Genomic DNA, 23,061 nt, shown 5'->3' on the forward strand with positions numbered 1-23,061 from the left:
TTTATACTCCCAAATTTTCTCAGTGATAGAACCAATGTCCAGACAGTCAATTCTTCCCTATGAAGAGATAGCTAGGTGACTCAATGGATAGAGAAATTAGACTTAGAGTCAGCAAGATGTGAGTTCAAACTCTGCCTCAGTCACTTACTAGCTGTGTGACCCTGGGCAAGTCACTTGACCTCTGACTGCTTCCGTTTCTTTATGTGTAAAATAAAGATAATGATAACACCTTCCTGCTAGGGTTGTCGCAAGAATAATATGACATAATATTTGTAAAGCACTTTGCAAACCTTAAAGTACTATTTAAATGTATAATTATTATGAAGGAGTTTGGGAAAGATGAGTTCTATATATAGTCTGAATTGGAACTCAGAACGCTTCCCCGCCATCCACTCCATGCAAACAATCTAATGTCTACAGTGGTGGCTTTCTGTAATCAAAAGAGTATTATTTATAGGTTTGGGAAGGAATTTTAGGGATCACTTAGTCTAATCTTCTATTTATATATTTCTATATATTATTATTATATAATACCTTATAGAATATTCTATATATCTATATATTCTACATATAAATATATATATTTATATTTTTGTATTTATAGAAAATTGACATCCACATAGTTTGACCATGTAATTTGGCCTTTGTTAACAATTAGTAAGCAGCAGAGATAGGACATGAACACATTTTTTTCTGACTCCTGATCCATTTTAGTACATTGTTTCTATGAATACTTAAGCTACATCATGGGCTAATTTTTTTTTTAGTGGGCTAGGAACCTAACTATGGTTTATAGTATTATTTCTTTGGGAACGTACATCTTGAATTCCAAACAACTGATTTAGGAATTAATTTTTGGAAACCTGTTCATTACTTGGGGAGGCCTGTATTGTGTTGTATTTTTCTTTTTAAAATGAAGTGAATAAAGCATAGCCTATGGGGGTAAGCCAAGTAAAATAACTGTAATCTGCACAAATGACATTTATAGTGCAAGGTATTAAAACCTAAGGGCCTAGATGGCAAGGACTATTTCTGTTAAGATTACTTTGTAGTGCCCAGAATTATACACTTAGGGATTTTAAATATTCTTCAGTAACAATGATAATTGGCAGAGCTGGGGATTTAAAAAAATTATTTATTTAGTATTTCATTTTTTCCACAATTACATGTAAAAACAATTTTCAACATTCATCTGAAAAATTTTGAGTTCCAAATTCTCTCTCTCCCTCCCCATTCCCCTCACTGAGAAGGCAAGCAATTCGATATGTTATACATATATAGTCATGCAAAACATATTTCCATATTAGTTGTATTGTAAAAGAAAACATAGACAAAAAAAAATCCCAAGAAAATTAAAGAAAGTTTAAAAAGTATGCTTTGATCTGTACTCAGACTCTATCAGTTCTTTCTCTGGGTATGTAGAGCATTTTTCATCATAAGTCCTTCAGAATTGTCCTGGATCGTTGTATTGCTGAGAATAGCTAAGTCATTCACAATTGATCACTGTACAATATTTCTGTTACTGTGTACAACGTCCTCCAGGTTTTAAGAGCTGAGGATTTTTCATTAAAAATTGTTGGGTTGGATGGCTATTTTGTGAATACCTAGTGCCTTTGTTAACAATTAACTTGTGTAGTTAGAGCAACTTCTAAATAAGACTGTAAAGACCTCGCTACATATACTAATTTTCCCCTAAAAAGGCCATGAAGTTATTCCTTGAAATTGAGTTCCAGGAAACTGAGCCTCACATTATTCATGTAGCTTTCTGATCCTGTGCATGAAAAACTCAGCTCATGAGTAGTAACCATTTCTCAGGCACAAGAAACTCCATGTTGCCATTCAAGTCAAAGTACCCTTCTCACGGCAAATATAAAGGTAAGGGTAGCATTGAACCAGTGCAATATCCTTGCTGAATACCCTTTCCGCGCTATTGTTAAGTAAGAACAACATGGTTATAGTAACAACGTAGCATATGTTGTTACCTTATAGTGGTATGTATATGTTAACAACACATGTTGTTAGCTTATAATTATATGTATATGTTATCAACATATGTATATGTTGTTTTACTATAACCATATTGTTGCCAAACATAATCAAAATGTTGCCATTTTTAAAAACCATATGTTGTTGTGGATGTTACCGTAATAGCATATGGTAACAAAATGGTAACATGCCAAACGTTCTGTGTTTTATGAGTTTTTTCATTTGTTCCACCAGACTTGTCTGAAATATTCTACTAGGCGCATGGAAGTACTCCTTCCTACTGAGGAACTACAGCCTCTTATTAGAAAATTGGTGGCAGCCTTAGAACAGTCTGCTTCTAAACCAATAGACATTTTACCTACTCCCTCTTTTCATTTTTCTCCTAGCTTACACATTGGCTGAGACCTGTCCCAGACATCTATCTGACTTAAAGTTAGAAAGAGCTTATATTTCCTATTTAACTCTCTTTGGTCATCCCATGCCCTAAAAATCTATTTCTAGATACTCTGCTAAAGAAGCCATGGAGGAGCAGTGTGGAAACTGAGGCTATAAAACTACTTTCACTCTCATGATGTGGGAGTGAAAGTAGTTTCTTGTAGTGTTTAGCTCTCCTTATCTTATCTACTCTGTTATCTGGTAGGTTAGGTATTGCTCCCAGCTTTGTGTCATCTGAAAATTTGATAAGCATGGCTCATAAAAAATATGAAATAGTACAAGCTAAATACAGATTCCTGGAATACTCCACTGGAGACCTCTTTTCAAGATGACCTTGAATCATCAGTGACTTCTCTTTTGGACCAACCATTGAAGCAGTTTTGAGTCCAATTAACTATACTATCATCATGTAGCCTAAATCTTTCCATCGTAGTTAGCATTAAGAATGGCATGAAGAGTTGTTAAATGTTTCATTAAGATACAAGAAAATTATATCTGTAGCATTTCTTGACCTACTCAGTTATTAAGCCTGTTTTAAAAAGAAAAAAAAGGAAATTAAATTAGTCTGACATGATTTGTTCTTGATGAAATCATGCTAGCTCTTTGTGATCATTGCTTTTTTTTTCCTTCTAAGTGTTCAGTAACCATTTCTTTAATTATTCCTTTGTACGAGTACAGTGAAGTTTTGCACAGGCCAGAACCAATGATGGATCAATAAAATAAAGCCAGAAATACGTGACAGGAGGCTGCAGGACAATGACCATTTGTTTAGTTTTTTTTTTAATATAGCTTGGATTCATTGCATACCGACATGGAGACCACCTTGTGAATGAAAGCTGTTTCATAGTTCCAGCTTCCAAACAGCTCCACTGTGGCTTCTTTAGCAGAGCACTCTAAAATGAGTTTTTAGGGCATAGGATGTCTGAAGGGGTTTAAACAAGAAATACAAGTTATTTCTAACCTTAAGTCAGATAGTCGCATGGGAAAGTGAACTTCAATACAGCAGCAGACACAGACGGTCCAAAGAATACACTTAATCTTAACTTAAAGATATTATTTTTTGACTTTTACTTGGCATAGTTCAGCATGGTAGGAGAATCAAAATCCATTGTTTGAAACAATTATCTGATTTGGAATTAGAAATTCCTTCTACCTCTTGTGTGTACTCTGAGCCCTTAATTTTTTTTTCTTTTCCAGGAAAACAATTCAAGCTTATTGTGCTATAGCTCCCCCCCCATAGTTCTATTCTGTTCCCTCTTTTTGAAAATTGAGAAAATATTTGCTCTTAAGTTCTGTGATCTCTCTCCCATGCTCCATACATATTAAAAGATCGCTGATGATAATCATTTCAATCACATTCTCTAGTTCTTTCAGTTACTTGGAATGCAATACGAAACTTTTAACCCATCTGGTGACCTCACCAGATGTGACTGGTGACATGAACTCATCAAGGGCATCATCAAGGTGTTGTCTTACTATCTCCCTACTCATCTTAGGCACTAACTGTTTGTCAACCACTTTTTTGGAATCGTTTTGAAAACCATCATTTTCCTTGTCAGGGAAAACAGAAACAAAATAAGATTTGGATAATTCCACCTTTTCCTTACATCCTCTGCTATTACATTCCCATTCACTTCAATTTGTGATCCTACTGCTTCTTTGATCTTTCTTTCTCTCTTTCCAAGTAAAGCTAAAAACCCAAACAAAAGAAAACATACTTTTGTTGTCCTTAGTTTTCTTTGCCATCCTCAGCTCATTCTGATTTTAGCACTAATAATACTATTCTAACATGATGGTATCACACTTTTACATTCATTCTCCATTAGTTGCCCCTGTTCCTTTCTTTGCTACATGTCTTTTTAAATTCTCAAATAGGATGGGGCAGGTGGGTGATGCAGTGGATAGAGCACTTGCCCTGGAGTCAGGAGGACCTGAGTTCAAATCTAGTCTCAGACATTTACTAGCTCTGTGACTTTGGGCAAGTCACTTAATCCCAATTGCCTCTTAATAAAAAAAGATCTTAAATTGCTTGATGAATTCCCTATATATCCACATCAGTCTTTTAAAACAGTTTCCACTTTTCTCCTTCAGAATTGTTTCTCTTTTTGTCTTTAAGATTTAATTTAATTTAAATTAATTAATTTAATTTAAGAATTTACTTGTTGAAAGCCTTTGATCTGTCTTGATGTGTTTTCTCTTATAAAATTTAATCTTGTGATATTACCTATGCTTTCTCCAAGCTAGTTAAAATATACTTTCTTAAATTCAGGGTCCACATCAGACTATTACTAGTTTTCATCTTCTCTATCAAAAATTCTAAAATGGAGTCATTACTTCACTCCAAGATGCCTATTGTTTCTACCCCAGCAACCAATTCCACCTTGCTGATGAGAATTAGAAATGGAATAGAATTGGTACTCATTGACTCTTCTACTTTTTGAAGGATGAAGCTATCAAGATAGTAAGTCAAAAGTTTATTAGTTGCTCTGCTTTTGGCAGAGAGAAAGCTTCAGCAGATATCCAGAGAATTGAAGTCGCTCATCACTTCCATATCTTGCTAACATTCCAGTGTGATTTCTTTCCTAAATTTCTCATCTATTTCCCCTTTTTGTCTGTAGTATACTCAGATGACTAACTCAAATATGTCCTATATGATATATTATATATTTCTGTTCTAGTTATCTTCACTCAAATGTTCTCCACCATGTTGCTCCCCTCCCCCCACCCCACCTCCAGATTCCTGAATTTCCTCAAAGGAGCATTTCTTCTTCATGTACAGTGCTATTGCATCCCTCCCCCACCCTGGTCTAGTATCCAGTTTGATATACACTTTTGGAGTGTTTTAAAGCCTTTTTGATGAAATTTATAAAACTTCAGGCAAATACATTCCTTTTGAGGTTAGAGTGTGGGTGTGGGGCAGCCTTTACTTTTCCCACCAAAGTAAATGCATGAGCTGCAAAGGAAACACTGATCTAAGCCACAGAAACATACTGATAATACATAACATGCTGTAATAGCCCATTAGATGAATTAGCTTTCCCCGAGGATGATGCCTAGAGAAGAGACATAAATATTTCCCATTTACCTCAGACCTTCACCATCTGAACAACTCAGCAATGTTGTGCAAGGTTGGCAAGGCCTAGATCTTCTAGGTCCCTCATGTCATGACCTTATTCTTTAATCTACAGGTCAATCCTCTGCAGACAATCTTCTCTTTCTCTGAGAAACACAGTAGAGGAAATACTCTTCATCTAGGAGGCTGTTGCCCAACTCTCAAGGCTCAGGATCTTCCAAATTCAGGATTATCCAGAAGGTAACTTGGGTAACTCCCAAGGTTGGAAATGTACATTCTCAAGCTGGCTAGTATCTGATGCTCAAGAAAGGAAACAGAAAGGCGTGATAAGACAGACAGGAATGAAATGTCCAAAAATTCCTTTCCCAGGCTTGCCTGAGCAAATGCAGGCCACTTGTCATGTGCTTCTCCTAAAAGTTGACATTTTCTGCTTCTGGCATAGAGCTAAGCTGGGGGAGAGGATGCTATGCTCTGATCTGTATGTCTAAGAGAAGAAGAATACAGGGAAAGGGGAAAAGGGCAAATGCATTCTGACTGGCCCTCATTAGGCACACTCCATCCCTGGCTGGCAGCCCATCTTGGCTATGCTAAAAAATGTATGACCATCACCTTCTCTGTCTGTTCTCAGCATGCCATTGATCCTGAGCCCTGTCCTCTCTCTTACTTGATTCCCTAACATTTGGTTGTCCTGGTGACTCATTGCCAATATCAGCTTCTTCTAGGCATTCTGTAGTGCCCCACCCCTAGTGCCCTTCCAGCATCTATACATATGTCATGAAGGAAGAAGTGTGACTTTCAGGTCATCAAGAATCACCAAGTTTGGGCAAACCTTATAGAGGACAGAGAGAAGAAGCTTGCAATAGTTTTCTAAGAAGTTGCCAGCTTGTAGGTTTTAGGCCTCATACCAGTGTTTTTCTGTGCCTGCTCATGCCCTCCAACTCTGCTACAGAGTCTTCTCACCTAGGGATCCATAACCCTAGCAAGAATTGTGAAGTAGGCAAAGCTGGTCTTCAATTCTCTTCTACCTGAGGCAGCTGGGCGATGTAGTAGATAGAACACTGGACTTAGAGGCAGGAACCCCTAACTTCAAACCCTATCTCAGAAGCTTACTAATTGTGTGACTCTAGACAAGTCATTTAGCCTATCTTAGACTCAGTTTTCCCGTCCGTAAAATCAGCATAAAAAACCTCAGAGATGTTGTGAGGACCAAATGTGATAATGTCATGTGCTTTGAAAACCTTAAAGTAATGTAGAAATTTTTACAATTCTCTTTATTTTGCCATTGTCCCCCCTCTTGGGCCTCCAAGTGTTCAGTACCCAAATTCTGCCTTCTAATCTCTCAAGGCCCTGGACAGTGGCGACCCAACCTCCATTTGCTTTTCATAGAAAAGGACTCTAGAACTTTGTTACCTCCTTTCTCATCCTTAATACTTACCTGTCTTCTGCCTCATGACCTTAGAGCCCTGGTAAGTGTCTGATTAACTTATACACTAGTTCAGTCTGAGGTGTTTGTGACTGAAAAAGCTAATTTCTCTAGTCCTGCTGCACCTCTCTCATTGTTCATGATCTGAAAGGCAATGTTAGCATTTCAAGTGGTGCCTTAATGGCTTAACTCAAAGGACTGGCACTATGGCAAGTCTGGTAATGGAGTTATTTTGTAGCAGGGGTGGAATTTGGTGTCTCTCTTTTCATCTCGCATGGGTGACTTCTATTCTGCCTATGGCTAGAACCAGGTCAACCCTAACTAATGTCTTCAAGTAGGTAAATGCCTAATTCATCTAGAATGGAAAAATCACTAGAAATAAAGATAATACAGTCCCTCTTAGTCACCCATTTCCTCATTTCAGGGTCTTGTTATCCTGATGATAAAATTCTTTCTAAAATCCAGCTGAAATCTCTCCTATTTTCTTCTTGTTTAGTCTTCTCTGAAGTTGGAGAAACTGTCAGATAATTCACTTCATTTAAAAAACAATGAAACCAAAAAACAACCCTTTAGACAATCGGTAATCACTCCAATTTCCTTAACCCTTCCTGTTAATTATCCACGTTCCATTTTTCAGTTTCATTTTCACTTTTCTCTGGACCATCTCCAGGTTGCCCAGCTCCTTTCTGAAATGGAGAAGTTCAGAGTTTCTTTTTTAACTCAGTGTTCTGGGCTGTGTCCTAAGTTTTGTGACTAGAATATTAATGAATGATATCTTGAAATATGTTACTTAGGTTTTGTTTTTATTTTTGGTCACGGATTTCAGGTAATCCTATGATTTTAATTTCTCTCTTGTTGATCTGTTTTCCAGGTAAGTTGCTTTTGATGTGAGATATAATATGATATGAGACATTTTCCTCTATTTTCCCATTTTTTTGAATTTGAATTCTTGTTTCCCTGCTATTGTGCTATAAGAAATGATGAGCAAGTGGGCTTCAGAAAAACCTGTAAAGACTTGTATGGACTGATGCTGAGTGAAATGAGCAGAACCAGGAGAACATTGTACACAGTAACAGCCACATTGTGTAATGAATAACTTTGATAGACTTAGCTCTTCTCAGCAACGTGAGGATCTAAGACAACTCCTAAAGTCTCATGACGGAAAATGCTATCTACATCCAGAGAAAGAACTATAGAGTTGGAATGCAGATCAAAGCATTCTATTTGCTCTTTTTTCCCCCCTCTTCTGTTTTGTTTTATTTCTTCTTTCCTGTGATTCCTCCTATTGGTTCCAATTCTTCTTTATGACATGACTAAAGTGAAAATACGTTTAATAGGAATGTATATGTAGAGCCTATAGCAGATTGCATGCCCTCTTGGGAAGGAAGGTAGAGAGGGAGAGGTAGAAAATTTAAAACTCAAAAGTTTATGGAAGTGAATATTGAAAATGAAAAATAAATTAATTTTTTAAAAGAGTCTCAGCTCCTTGAGGGCAGGCACTGTCTTTCTTTTTGTTTGAATTTTTATTCTTATTGTTTAGTACAATGCTTTGCACACAGTAAGCACTTAATAATAATCTTTTAAAAAAGAAAACAAAAGAAAGTTAACATATTGAGATGATTTGACTTTACAGGGAAGCAATTTCCACAAACTCAATTCAACAAATATTTATTAAAAAGTAATGTGAAGAGTGTCAGAGTGGGTGTAACTGCCCAAGAACTTTTCCTCAGAGCCAAGAAGACCTGGGTTTAAGTCCTGTCTGTGACACATGTTGATTATGTGCCCCTGGGCAAGTTACTCTTGGTCCTCTAAGTAATTTTCCAAGACTATGTTGCCAAGAAGGTGCCAATCTGGATTGGCAGAGGAAGTTTCTTCAGCCAGGAAGTCAGTCAACAAGCACTTATTAAACACTATGCCAGGAATTGTGCTAAGCTCTGGGGATATAAAGAAAGGCAATAACATATCCTCTGACCTTGAAGAGATCACATTTTAATAGGGGAGACAACATGCAAACTCCTATGTATGGATATATACACTATAAATGGGAAGTAATCTCAGAATGAAAGGCAGTAGCGAGGGTGAAGGGTTGGGGGATAGAGGAAGGAACCTGAAGGAGGTGGGATTTGAGCTGAAACTTGAAGGAAGTCGGGGGAAATGGGAGGCAGAGGTGAGGAAGGAGAACATTTTAGGTATGGAGGATAGTCGGTGAAAAGATAAAGCAAACAATCTCAACCAAAAAGATGCCCAGGGCACATCTTTGTTTGGTGTCCCACTCTCCCTCTCTAGCCTCCTTAGAGAGCCCTTTCTTCCTTTCCTTAGCTCTACCATGGTATGTGTGTATATATTTTTGTTAAAATTCAATGAATGTTAAGCCAACTATTTGGTATTAATACAAAATACGTAGTTGATTTATAAGTAAATACCGGCCCTTAATTTGGGTGAGAGCAACATCTAGTGGCCTTGCTATGCTACAGCTGATGGTAGATATAAATTCTCTTCTGGCAGAATTGAGAGATTAATTTTGTAATTAGTGCTATCACTTTTTATTTGGGTTTACTCAAACTCATTGGAGGAGGAAACAAAAAAAGTTTTCCTTCTGGAGAACTCATATCATATCGAATATGGGTCATAGAAACCTGTATGTGTAAGGATGGGGTCTAAACCACCCTATCCCATTTAACATTGATACCTGAAGTAGATGACAAGTCTCAATCAATCAAAGGTCTTAGACTAAGTGCTAAAAGGCCTTTAAACTGAAATGAGGTAGGGAGAGGAAACTTGGCCATACACCAGACAGTTCTAAGTTTGTAGAGAAGAATTAGTTCGAGAGATTGGAGCAGGTGGGCTTTCCAGCACACCCTTGAGGACAAATCTCCTGCAAAGGAAGGAGAGACTCTGGCTTCATCCTTGACCAGGCTTCCTGGGCCCCTCCCTCTATTCTTTTGAGGTTCCTCCCCCAACCCTCCTGTCTTTGGCCAGAAGAGCAGAAGAATACCTTTCGAATTTTAAAATGTCTGGAAGATTTTAGATTTATCATCTTCCCATCAATGTTTGAGCAGCATCTCTTGATCAGCTGGCAGCAGCTCTGCCTCAGGAGCCATGACAGCTGTTAATTTACATTGCTTTAAGAGAAAGCTTCTTCAGCATCCCATAAATAGTAGAAAAGTAGCAACCAGAAGCTGTGAGTTACACTTTGGCCACATTGGCTTTCTAAGCATGAGCACACAGTCTCCTGATCTCTGTATATACTTGTGGGAGAATGGGTCATAGCCTTTTTTCTGGAGGGGAGGATGTTTTATAACAATTCTTCTTAATATATCACCTTAGTAAGTAAAAGCAACCCTTTCTAAAAGTTCCTTAAAGCTGGTTGACTAAATGATTCTCAACTGATAATCTTAGGAGAAGCACAGGAGTTGGGGGCTTGAATTGATTGCATTAGAGAGCTATCCATGACCCTTTAGGGGCATCCCCTGCCAGACTCCTGCAGGGGAGATGTAGCAAACTCTGGGGACTCAACTAGTCAGTGAGAATTGGGATAAAGATATAATTGTAGGATCAGACAACGTCCTTAAGTGTCCTCATAATGTTACTTTGAAAGGGATTGCCTTTGCATCACTCAGACGGTGCCTTAGAGAAGAAGGAAATGGGTCATTTGTAACATTACTATGCATTGGCATAAGGTCCATTTTGCAGACTCAACTTGCAAGATTTTTTTTTTCACCTTTCACCTTTCATAACTTATGTAGCCATAAACTGTCAGTAAATATTTTGATGCAATGGGGCATCAGACCTACGTCAAAGGTATGCTCAACAGAGAGAAATCAGCACATTTTCCATTTGTTATCACTTTTAAAATCTCAAATGCTATTAAAAAAAATTGTTGAGCACCTAGAAAGCACAAGGCATCGAGTCAACTCTTACCGAATATGGGCCGCAGTGAATGTTGGTGATCGAGTAGGGCCAGGAGCATGAAGGCAAGGTTGGGAGAGCAGCCTTATCACACACAGCAAGGAAGGCAGGAATGCTGATCTGATAGGCAAAACACATCTGTTATAGTAGTTTTGAAGTCTCCATCAACCTTTCTCCTATTAAAAAGCTTTTATGTAGTTTGGATAAAGAAAAACCTGTTGTCAAAAGGAGGTTTATAGACTGTTAATACTTTGTATTGTTTGTTAATTATTGTTAATTACAAATTAACCAGGACATTCTTGGAGACAGGATGACCCGGGTTTGAATCCTACCTCAGAAACTTACCTTCAATCACTTAAGCTTGATTTTCCTAATCTATAAAATAAGGGGGCTGGGATCAATGACTACTCTCAGGCCCCTTCTAACGGTAAATCTATGATTTTATGAAAGATTGCTTCAAATCCCTAGTAGTAAGAGAAATGCAAATTAAATTTAAAAATCACCTCTCTGTTTTCACCTCATACCAAGCAAGTTAGCAATCATGATACAAAACAGCAGTCGTCAGTGTAGGAGCCATTATGAGAAGGTACCTTGATACTCTTCTGTGAAGCTGTAAATTGGTCTAACTATTCTGGGAAGCAATTTTTAAAAAAAATTTATTTATTTTTAGTTTTCGGACATTCACTTTTATAAGATTTTGAGTTCCCAAAATTTCCCACTCCCCTCCCCCCTCTCCAAGACAGCAAATAATCTGATATAGGATATACATGGGCAATCATGTTAAACAAATCTCCACATTAGTCATGTTATGAAAGAAGAATCAGAACAAAAGGAAAAAACCACGAGAAAGAAAAAAAGAGAGAGAGAGAGAGAGAAAATAGTATACTTCAATCTGCATTCAGACTCCATACTTTTTTCTCTGGATATGGACAGCGTTTTCCATCATGAGTCTTTTAGAATTGTCTTGGATCATTGTATTGCTGAGAAGAGCTAAGTCTATCAAAGTTAGTCATTGTACAACATGGCTGTTACTGTATACAATGTTCTCCTGGTTCTGCTCACTTCACTCAGCATCAGTTCATATAAATCTTTCCAAGTTTTTTTCCCCGAAATCCGCCTGTTCATCATTCCTTATAGCACAACAGTATTCCATTACATTCATCTACCACAACTTGTTCAGCCACTCCCCAACTGATGGGCATCCCCTCAATTTCCAATTCTTTGCCACCACAGAAAGAGCTGCTATAAATATTTTTGTACATGTGGGCCCTTTTCCCATTGGTATGATCTCTTTGGGATACAGACCTAGGACAGCTATCACTGGATCAAAGGGTATGCACAGTTTTATAGCCCTTTAGGCATAGTTCCATATGCCCCCAAAATGACTAAAACGTACATACCCTTTGACCCAGAGATCCCATTGTATGTTCCCTACCTAAGGAGATCAAAGACAGAAATGATAGGCCTACATATGTCAAGGTATTTAGGGAAACACCTTTTCTGGTAGCAAATAACTGGAAACAAAGTGGGTACCCACTGACCAGAGAATGGCTGAACAAATTGTGTTGTGAATCTAATGGAACATTATTGTTCCATGTGAAGTGATGAATATGAGGAATTCAGAAACTCATGGGAAGATATATGAAATGATGAAAACTAAAGTAGGTAGAACCAAGAAAATGTATATATATATATATATATATATATATATATATATATATACATACACATACACACACATTATCTATCTATCTATCTATCTATCTATCTATCTATCTATCTATCTATCTATCATCAATTATATAAATGAAAAGGCCAACAACATGGAGCCAAATCCTGTGTTATTATCCGTGGAAAAGAAATGAGAAAATTAAATGCATCCTTTTCTTTTATTTCTTTCAATTTGATATTTTCAATGGACAAAAATTCTATTTTATCTTCCTTTCATGCCCCCCCCCCAACTCCAGTCCCTCCTCAACTCACTTGTCAAGTTGAATTTCCTTGTTTGGGTCTGATTTTGTCATCTCCCCTGCCTATTTAATAAACTCCAGTGGTTCCCTACCGCCTCTAGGACCAAATAAAAAATTCTCTGTTTAGCATTCAAAATCCCTGATCAGCTGCTCCCCTCTTGTCTTTCCAGTTTTCTGACACCTTATTGTACTTGTGCTCCCACGTACTTTTCAATTCAGTGACTGGCTTCTTGATGTTTAATACTCCATCTCCTAACTCTGCACTTTCATTGGTTGCTGCCCCCCCACCCCCAAATTCATGGAATTCTCTCCCTCCTCATCTCCATCTCTTGGACTCTCTGGCTTCCTTTAAGTTCCATCTAAAATCTTACCCTCTACAAGGTAGCCTGATTCCCCTTAATACTAGTGCTTTCCTTCTGTTGATAATCTTCAACTGAACATATATAACACATATGTGTATGCATATATGCAGGCACATATGCATATGGAACATGTATATTTATATGTATTATATGTATTTGTATTTATATGTTGTATATATTGTATATGTTATATATCTATATGAATTGTATGTGTTATGTATGTGTCGTATGTGTTGTGTATGTAGTTTTCCTTTTGTCTCTCTCATTCAGCTTGACACTGTGAGAGCAGAAACTGAGTTTGTTTAGTGTTGTGGGGTTTTTTTTGCCTTCCTTCATAATCTTAGCATTTAGCACAGTACCTAGTATATAATAGGTACTCAATAAGGGCTTATTTGTTTGCTGAATGACTGACAAAATCCTTGTAACAAATATCCTTAGTCAAACAAAACAAAAAATATGTTTCATTCTGTACCCCAAGTCCATCACCTCTCTGCCAGGAGGTGGGTAGTATGTTTCATCATGAGTTCTCTGGAATTGAAATACATTTTTTGTCATGGGAGAAGTGGGGGAATATGGATGTGGAATTTTACATAGCTGTCAGATTCAGTTGGTTTTGTTTGACTGTTTTTCTTTGTTACATCATCATGTTATGGGTAAGGAGGGAATAATTTTTAGAAATAACTAAAGTAAAAACAAGAGGCATTGATTTTAAAAAGCCTCTTTTTTACTCGGAGGTCATTCAAAAGCAACAAATAAAAGTAAGTAGATGGAAAGCTATAAACTAGTGTTTGTAGACTGGACTATTGCAGAATGAGTTTTCTAGGAAGGAAGGAAGGAAGGAAGGAAGGAAGGAAGGAAGGAAGGAAGGAAGGAAGGAAGGAAGGAAGGAAGGGAGGAAGGGAGGAAGGAAGGAAGAATGATTTGTTTGCTTTGTACCAAGCACTGTGCTAGTGGTCTGGGAAGTCACAGGCTATAAGTGGCACTAGAGGGCAGTCTCCAGCCATGTCCTTTTCAGTGACAGTGATAGCATTTATTTGATTACTCTTTCCAGAGGAAGAGCAAGAAGTGAAATGCAGGGTTGAAGGTAAGTTTTGAACACTGAGGAAGACCAGATAGCAAGATGCCCACATAAGCTCAGGCTTGCTAGTAGGTTGTTGGTTCAGAGGCAGAAAAAAAGAGCCAGGTGAGACCTGGGGTAATCTTTTTTCTAAGTAGGTGCAGAGAGGTCTGTTGTTTCTGGGTAACTTTTCCTGGTATCTCAGTATTTTCATGTCTTGTGTATATCTTCGGGGAAATCTTTTGTGTCAGACTGTGCTGCATTTTGTTGTTGTTCAGTCATTTTAAGTTGTGTCTGACCCCATTTGGGGTTTTCTTGTCAAAGATGCTGGAATGGTTTGCCATTTCCTTCTCCAGCTCAATTTATGGAAGAGGAAACTAAGGCAAACAGGGTTTAAGTGACTTGCCTAGAGTCAAACAGCTAGCAAGTGTCTGAGACCAGATTTGAACTCAGAAAGATAAGTCTTCTTGACTCCAGGCCCAGCACTATCTTGAGCATAGGAAAAACAAAAAATGTCAGAGAATATATCATAAGGTCAGCATTAGGGGCATTCTTCCATCAGCTTCTGGTCCTTTCTCTATCTTTCTGTATGCTTTTCATTCTACCCGCTTCTGTCTTTTTCAGCAGGTTATACCCTCAATAATCACCCACCTGCCCAAATCTTTAACCTTTCTTTGTCTCCTGGTTCCTTCAATATTGCCTTCAGCTATACACATCTCCTCCATCCTTAAAAAAAAACAAAAACAAAAAAAACAAAAAAAACCTGTGTGATCCTGGGCAAGTCACTTAATCCTTTTTGCCTCAGTTTCCTCTTCTATAAAATGAGCTGGAGAAGAAAATGACAAACCACTCCAATATCTTTGCCAAGAAAACCCCAAATGGGGTCAGACACAACTTAAAATGACCAAACAACAACCTTCACCAGACCTCATTATCACCTCAAACAATTGTCCTAGACCCTCTCTTTTCTCAGCAAAACTCCAAGCAAAAGTCAGCACTGATTGCCTTCATTTTCTCTCTTCTCAGCCCTTTGCAATTTGGCTTCTGACTTCATCAACCACCTGAGATTGTTGTCTCTGGAGTTACAGTGATCTATTAATTGCCAAATCTTAGTCTTCATTCTTCCTGATCTATCTCTTGCATTTGACACTATTGAGCACCTTTTCTTCCTGGGTAAACTTTTCTTGTCTATTCATAATACAACTCACCCTCCTACCAGTGTAACTGCTCCTTTTGTCTGTTGCTGGCTTATTTATATTCTACCTTCTAACTGTGGGTTTCCCCCCAAGGTTCTCTACTGGGCCCTTTTCTCTTCTCTTAGAGTCCTCATTAGTTTCCATGTATGTCTAGCCCAGGAACCCAGGTGGGCAGTCTGGGTTACCAGCGATAGGGCTTAGCTGTGCAGAAATCTAGTGACTATAGCAAATCTCCCCAGCTAGGAAATCACTGGATAGGATGCAGTACCAGGTTATGGCCTGTTTAGGGATGGCAGGTGGAAAGACATGAATGGATGAACTTGACTGAAGCATATGGGTGAGGTTAAAGGCAGATTTTGACATACCCTTAATGCAAGGAAAGATCTGGAACTTCAGGGTAGTTTGACATTTTTCTGGGCAGCCAGAATTCTCTCTGTCACAGCCACAAGGAATCTTTTTACTTGCCTTAGACCATCCAACCTAGCTGAAGGGAAGAACCTATTAGCTGTCTACTTCTCTACCAGTTTACTTTGGCTGCCCTGCATCCTCTGCCCATGGGACTGAAGCAGAAAGAGAAATACAGCTAGGTGAGAAAGTAGAGAATAAGCAATTTTTCCAGAGTTTAAAAATTTTTTTATCTCAAATTAATTTAGTTTTTTAAACTACATGCATTTCTGTTTACATACATACAGAGAAGTGTCATGGTGTGTCAGATTGAGCTGAGAAGAGCTGTTCAAGCCTCTCCTCTGACGCAAGCTGGCTATGTGACTCACAGAACATGACATTATCTTGTATTTTGCCTTGTTTTGGTAAACATTTCCCAATTATATTTTAAGTGGGTTCTAGCTGGCACAGGGGCATGCTAGGTGGCACAGTGGATAGAGAGCTGGGCCTGGAGTCACTGAGTTCAAATCTGGCCTTAAATACTTAGTAGCTATGTGACCCTGGACAAGTCACCTAACCCTGTTTGCCTCAGTTTTCTCATCTGTAAAATAAACTAGAGAAGGAAATGGAAAACTACTCCAGTATCTTTGTCAAGAAAACCCCAAGGACAGTATTGGCATGCTATGGCCCACAGGGTTACAAAGAGTCAGAACTTGAACAAGAGTTGGGCTGAACAACAGCAATTGCTTATACATATTTGTTTGCTTGTTTTCCTTTCCCCTCCCTCTATTAGATGGTGAGTTTCTTGAAGCCCAGGCTTTTACCTCTTTTTTGTATCACCTGTTCTTAGTGCAGTGCCTGGCCCATAGTAGGCACTTAACACATATTTATTGACTGAGTGAGTGATTGCCTGGTTTAGGAGACACAGTAGTCCTCAATTTTTGCTGAAGAAAAAGCTCAAGAAAATAACTTTTCCCTACAGAATGAAGGATTCAGTTTAGATATAAAGAAGAAACTGAGAGTGAAGCTCCTTAAACACTAGAATATGCTCTTGAGTAATATTTTGAAATCTTCTTAGGAAATTTTTAAAGGGAGATTTTTATCTTCTTGGCTACTTTCAGTGTGGTCCTGCCTGAAGGCAGGGGAATGAACTAGAATGCTAGATGACCTCACAAAACTTTCTAGCTGTAAGAGAAGGGTTCAATAGTGTTAATACAGAGATACTGAATTTCCTGTCTTTTTGTTTTATCTTTGGGGCCAATCCTAAGGAGCTAGCTATGTCTGCAAAATTAACCAGATCAGTCATGCACTTAATCCAATCTACTAGTTGAAACTATTGAAAATATTGATCTATTATGCTCTGACCTGTTGTGTTATATGTACACAAGTGTAGTAAGCCTGATTCTCTTGCTCACAAAAGATCAAATCAAGATGGTTTTAAGAGGCAAAGGGTTAGAAACTGGACTAAGGTTAATGGGTTGTGTGTGATCAGACACTTTTTGTTTGCTGTTAAGTCATTTTTCAGTTGTGTTCAACTCTCTGTGACCCCATTTGAGGTTTTTCTTGGCAAAGATTCTGAAATGGTTTGCCATTTCCTTCTCCAGCTCATTTTACAGATGAGGAAACTGAGGCAAACAGGGTTAAGTGACTTGCCCAGAGTCACACACCTAGTAAATGTCTGAGGCCAGATTTGAACTCAGGAAGATGAGTCTTTCTAATCCAGGCCCAGCACTCTATGTACTATGGCACCACCTAGCAGCCCTGATCAGAGACTACCCTACTTTAAAAATTTTTTAAAGCACTCCTGTGATTTCATTGGCTGAGTGAGTAGCTTACTCTACCTTCTCCTCAATTAGGGTTGCATATAGCACTAAGTTAAATGAGGTCTCCCTGCCCGGAATTACCGGCCCGTATAAGGCAGAAGCCAGACTTGAACCTAGGTCTTCATGACTCCCAGGTCTGTTCTCTATATACTACACCATGCTGCCTCTCAGCCTACTTTTAGGTAGGTAGACTAGATAGATATATTTGGACCCAGAATAGATTAGGAGGAAAATAAGTGGAATAGTTTAGGGGAAACTGCTCAGCTTCAAAGATTTTAAGCTATTCCCTGTTGTGAAAGCCCACATTTTTAAAAAATTATTTTTAAATATTCTTTTAAAAATTTTAGTCCCAAATTTTCTCTCTCCCTCAAGCCCTTCTGCCACCCATTGAGAAGGCAAGCAATATGATACCCATTATGCATGTGAAGTTATGCAAAATATATTTTTGTATAATATCCATGTGGAAAAAGAAATCAAGAAAAAGTGAAAAACAATATGCTTCAAGTGGCACTCAGTACATCATTGGATAGCATTTTTTATTGTAGATCGTTGTATTGATAAGAGTAGCTAAGTCTTTTACAGTTGATCATCATACAGTATTGGGATTACTGTGTACGATATTCTCCTGGTTCTGCTCACTTCACTTTCCATCAGTCCATATAGGTCTTCCTAGTTTTTTCTGAAACCATCCACCTTGTTGTTTCTTATAGCACAGTACTATTTCATTACAATTGTATCCCACAACATGCTCAGCCATTTTCCAGCTTATGGGAAAGCCCATATTTTCCTGTGTCCAAATACACCAACTCTAAATCATGGAACACAGACATCTCAGGAGAATCACAATCCCAGATCAGTCAAAGAACAGCAAGCAGAAGTACAGGTAGGGAGTGCAAGACAGCTGCAACATCCTCCTAACACTGATATTAGCGCAAGAAACAGATTGAAGGCATCCTGAGCCTGATGGATAACAAATGTGGAGCTAGAGGGGATTTTAGGAGCCATTTTGCCCAGACCTTTGATTTTACAGATTAGGGCAATGAAGGCCTAGGGAAGTTAAATGATTTACTTAAGGACCCACAGGCTGTAGTGGCAGAGCTGGGTTTGAAATCAGGTCCACTGACTCCCAATCCAGAATGCCTTGTGCTGCACCATACTGCTCACGTTCTTCTCATGCTCTATATATACTAGTACAACCCTCCGTGATGCAGCTGTCTTTGCTTATTCTCAATACATGACTGGCATCAGTACTACTTCTAGCTATTATGGCTCTGCTACATTTTTATCAACTTAACCCTGGAACTGATGGAAGCAGACACCCCAATCCCCCCTGCTTTCGCTTTTTTTTTCAAGGCCATTGGGGTTAAGTGACTTGCCCAGGGTCACAGAGTTAGTGCATGTCAAGAGTCTGAGGCCGGATTTGAACTCAGGTCCTCCTGACTCCAGGGCTGGTTCTCTATTCACTGTGCCACCAAGCTGCCCCCTTTCTTTTCTTTCTTTTTTTATTTTTGGCAGTTGGGGTTAAGTGACTTGCCCAGGGTCACACAGCTAGTTAAGTGTCAAGTGTTTGGTCTGAGGCCAGATTTGAACTCAGGTCCTCCTGACTTCAGGGCTGGTGCTCTATCCACTGTGCCACTAGCAGCACCTATAGCTGCCCCCTTTCACTTTTAGAAGTATTAAAATTATGCTAGTTTAAAGCCTTTGGACTATGGATAAGAAATTATCAGTCTTTCTTTAACTCAGTTCCAAGACAATGCCCTGCTCTCCTCCAGATCAGCCCAAGAAGGACTGACTCTTCCTTGAAGTGACCTGACGAGGGCAAGGGGTCTTTGATTGATCTGCCTAAGGACCATACCTTTCCCCCCCATTCCCTGAAAGGTGAAGGGTACTCATTAGACTGACAGAAGGCAAAAGTCTTTGATTACTTCAGTTATTGGAGGAATCCTTTGAGTTTACCTTTGACCAGCTAGAAAGAAGAATCCTTGAAGGCAGTGGTCAAAGAAGAATTAAATGTTTCAAGAAAATGATCCTCCAAAGGTGCGACTATTGTTTTGTTTAACGAAGCGAACTGTTCATTGAACTGTTACATAAACTCTGGACTCTCTTTCCATTCTGACTGTGAAAAATCCCTCGCTCAAGAATTTTACAAATTGTGACTTCAGAATGACTTGTGTTAAGGAGATATCCAAAGGGCTCAAGAGGCTTGACCAGCTCCAATATTTCTCTCTAAGTAGAAATACTTAGATAAAGATAATAGCAATTAATAAAATTGTTTCTGGCAGGCTTGTGTCCAAACCACAGTGTATAGGGTTTAAAAAAATTTTTATTTGTACTTTGACAAGCTTAAGAGAAAAAGCTGGAATCAGTTAATGAGCTCCCATGGCCTCCTTCTTTAGGGCTATCTGCATTCACATAATCTCAAAGGCTGAAACTGGAATCGGAAACTGGAAACACAGTTAAGGAGTGACACTTTCAGAATTCTTATCCTTTCCCCCCACTTCTGCTTCTCCAGGCTCACGGGTTAGTTTTAATTTTCCTCCCGTGTCCCAGTTAGGCTCCTGCTCCTGTCCTCCTTCTCCAATCCTTTTCAAGTCTTCATATCCAAATCTCCTCGAACCCCATCTTTTCACCCCGTCATTTGGCACCTACCTTCCTTTGTTACTTTCTCTGTTTGCCTGTTATAGTCATTTTCTTCCACCAACCTACTAAATGTCCCCATGATAAGAGACATAGCTACTGAGACGCAGTGTGGTTGGCATACGTGGCTCACCCTTCTACATACATTGAGAATGTCACAGGTATGACAACCATATATCCCAGGTATTCTGGGATGGTTGTTCAGTCATTTTCAGTTGTGCCTGACTCTTCATGACCCTGTTTTTCTTGGCAGAGACACTGGAGTGCTTTGCCATTTCCTTCTCCATTTTATAGATGAGGAAACTGAAGTAAACAGGGTTAAGTGACTTGCCCAGGGTCACTCAGCTAGTAAGTGTCTGGAGCTGGATTTGAACTCAGAAAGATGAGTCTTCTTGACTCTAGGCCCCGGACTCTATCCACTGTGTACCTAGCTGCCTCAGATCGTGAAGACTTCAAATATTCTGTTATACACAAATTGGGGAGATAACATACCAATTACTTCACTACTAACAGGAGCAGCAGCAGGTGGAGGCGGGGAGGGTAGCAGACCTGCAGACTCTGTGTTGCTCACCAGCCTGCCACCCCATGATCCCACTCTAGCACAGGCTGGAGCAGGCCCAGGCTCCTGCTCCCCTCTCCTCTCTGAGGTGGGTGGGCTTAGGACCAAAGTGTGCCCAGAAAAAACCAAAGACCTAGGCCGACAAAAGCAGGACAATTAGAGGGAAGAGCACCAGACCTGGTTTGGGAGACCTGGGTTTAATCCTAGCTTTGTCCTTTAATTGCTATGTAACCTTGTGGCAAATGGCTTAATCTCTCTGAGCCTGTTTCCTTATCTACACATTGCTGATGGTGACATTTGCATTGCTTATCTGTCACGATTGTTGTAGGACTCTAAGGAGACAATGTAGGTAGAGAACTTTATAAATTTAATATGAGTATCTCCATTTTATAGATTAGAAAACTGAGGCTCAGAGAAATTCAGTGATTTGCTGAAGGTCACACAGCTAGAGAGAGAGAATTGTCATAGTAGAAATCTGGCCTCAGAGTCAAGGAGACCTGGGGTCAAATCTCATTTCTTGGGCATACTGGCTGTTGACCTCAGGAAAGTCACTTAACCTCTCAGTGTCCAAGTGTTCCAGGTCACATCCTAAGACTCCAAGTATCAGAATAGTTGCTGATCTGTTATTAGTAGCTAGATGGTACAGTGGGTAAAGTACCAGGCCTAGAGTCAGGAAAACTCATCTTCCTGAGTTCAAATCCAGCCTCAGACACTTACTATCTGTGGGACCCTGGGAAAGTCACTTCACCCTGTTTGCCTTAGTTTCCTCACCTATAAAATGAGCTAGAGAAGGACATGACAAACCAGTATCTTTGGCCAAGAAAATCCCAAAGGGATCATGAAGAGTCAGACACACCTAAAACAACTGAACAATAACAAATTAGTAAAGGGAATTTCCTTACTGGGGAGTTTTTTACAACTATGAAGTCTGGAAAAAAAAAAACCAAACCACACAGCTAATAAGTAGTGAGGCTGGGTCTTGAATGTAAGCCTTCTGACTTCCAACCCAATTCTTCTTATACTATGGTATCCTTTGGAAGGAGATCTATAGAGAAGTCTTGATCCAGTATGTCTGCATCAAGCTATCACACATATCTGAGATATGTGAAGTCAGAAATAAGTAAAAGTAAGTCTGCTGAAATTCCAAAAGGAATCTGCTAATTTTCAAAGTTGCAAATGGGCAGCCCTCAAAGTTTCATAAAAAGATTACACAACATTTCTGGCAGTGGGACACAGATTGTTGGATTTACATACATTCCCTGCCTCTGAAAAATTATATATGGTATACTCTTAAAAAGTTAATTAAAAGGAATTTCGTGATACCCCTATTTTCCCTAAAGAAGATATTTATATTATCACTTTTATCTGACTGAAAATGAAAAGTCTGAACCATCCAGCCTTAACAATGACTCAAAATAAAGGACCTTTGAGTTCCACCCAACTAACCTTAGGGTTCTGTGGCTATCTTACTCACCCTCAGTATGTCGCCATTCTCAACAGAAATGATGAATCATGGTGACACAGCTTGGGGGCTCTTCCAAAGACCGAACGACCAACAATTCCAAGCTATAGTCCAGCTTGCAGGCATGAAAGAAGACAAGATACAGGAAGAGAGAGCAGGCACTGAGACACTGGTCTTGCCTCAGGCTGCTTGGGCCATCTGGGCCTTGCAGGTCTGCTCCTTTGCCCATCCCCTTTGCTGCTCTGCCAGTGAAGCAGACTAAAGGGTAGCTCAGGGCCAAAGACCGGGCTGAGCTTGTCTACAAAGCCATTGATCCAGCAGATGTGTATTCTGCCAAGAAAGACAGGCAGGGAGCCTCTGAAGGTTGATATTAAAGATGAAGGACTCTTTCTCTTTAACCACAGGGATGCATGTAAACAAGGAAACAAAACTGTTTTCTTCTTTAGTTATGGAAGGGAGCTCGGAGCTGGGAGACAGAAGAGCTGCATATTGTAGGCCTTCCTCTGCCACTAATCAGCCAGGAGGCTGTAAGCAATTCACTGGAGCTCTTTGTAATTTAGTTTCTTCATCTGCAAAATTAGGGTAATAGTAGACAGTCATTGTATCTCATTGCGTTGTTTTGAATTTGGTTCAAAAGACATTTATTAAATGCTTACTATGAGGGAGACACTGTGCTAGAGCCTGGGAATACAAAGATGGTTATGGCACAGCATCTTTTTGCAAGGAGCTTACAATCTAATGGGGGCAAAGAACAGACGGACAAATAACTGTGAAAAGAGGGAAAG

At 39.2% G+C, this 23,061-nt stretch overlaps 1 long non-coding RNA gene across 1 annotated transcript; it reads right to left on the reverse strand.

Moving 5' to 3' along the window:
• Positions 1-1,115: 1,115 nt before the first annotated feature.
• LOC110214242 (uncharacterized) lies at positions 1,116-22,711 on the reverse strand. The gene is made up of 3 exons (XR_002326236.2): positions 22,289-22,711; positions 10,839-10,946; positions 1,116-5,788 (listed from the first exon to the last, which is right to left on the reverse strand). It is a non-coding gene; the product is annotated as an uncharacterized LOC110214242 (long non-coding RNA).
• Positions 22,712-23,061: the final 350 nt, after the last annotated feature.

This window comes from Phascolarctos cinereus, unplaced genomic scaffold (assembly GCF_003287225.1).
Source record: "Phascolarctos cinereus isolate Bilbo 61053 unplaced genomic scaffold, phaCin_HiC Scaffold_4;HRSCAF=312, whole genome shotgun sequence".
NCBI lineage: Eukaryota > Metazoa > Chordata > Mammalia > Diprotodontia > Phascolarctidae > Phascolarctos > Phascolarctos cinereus.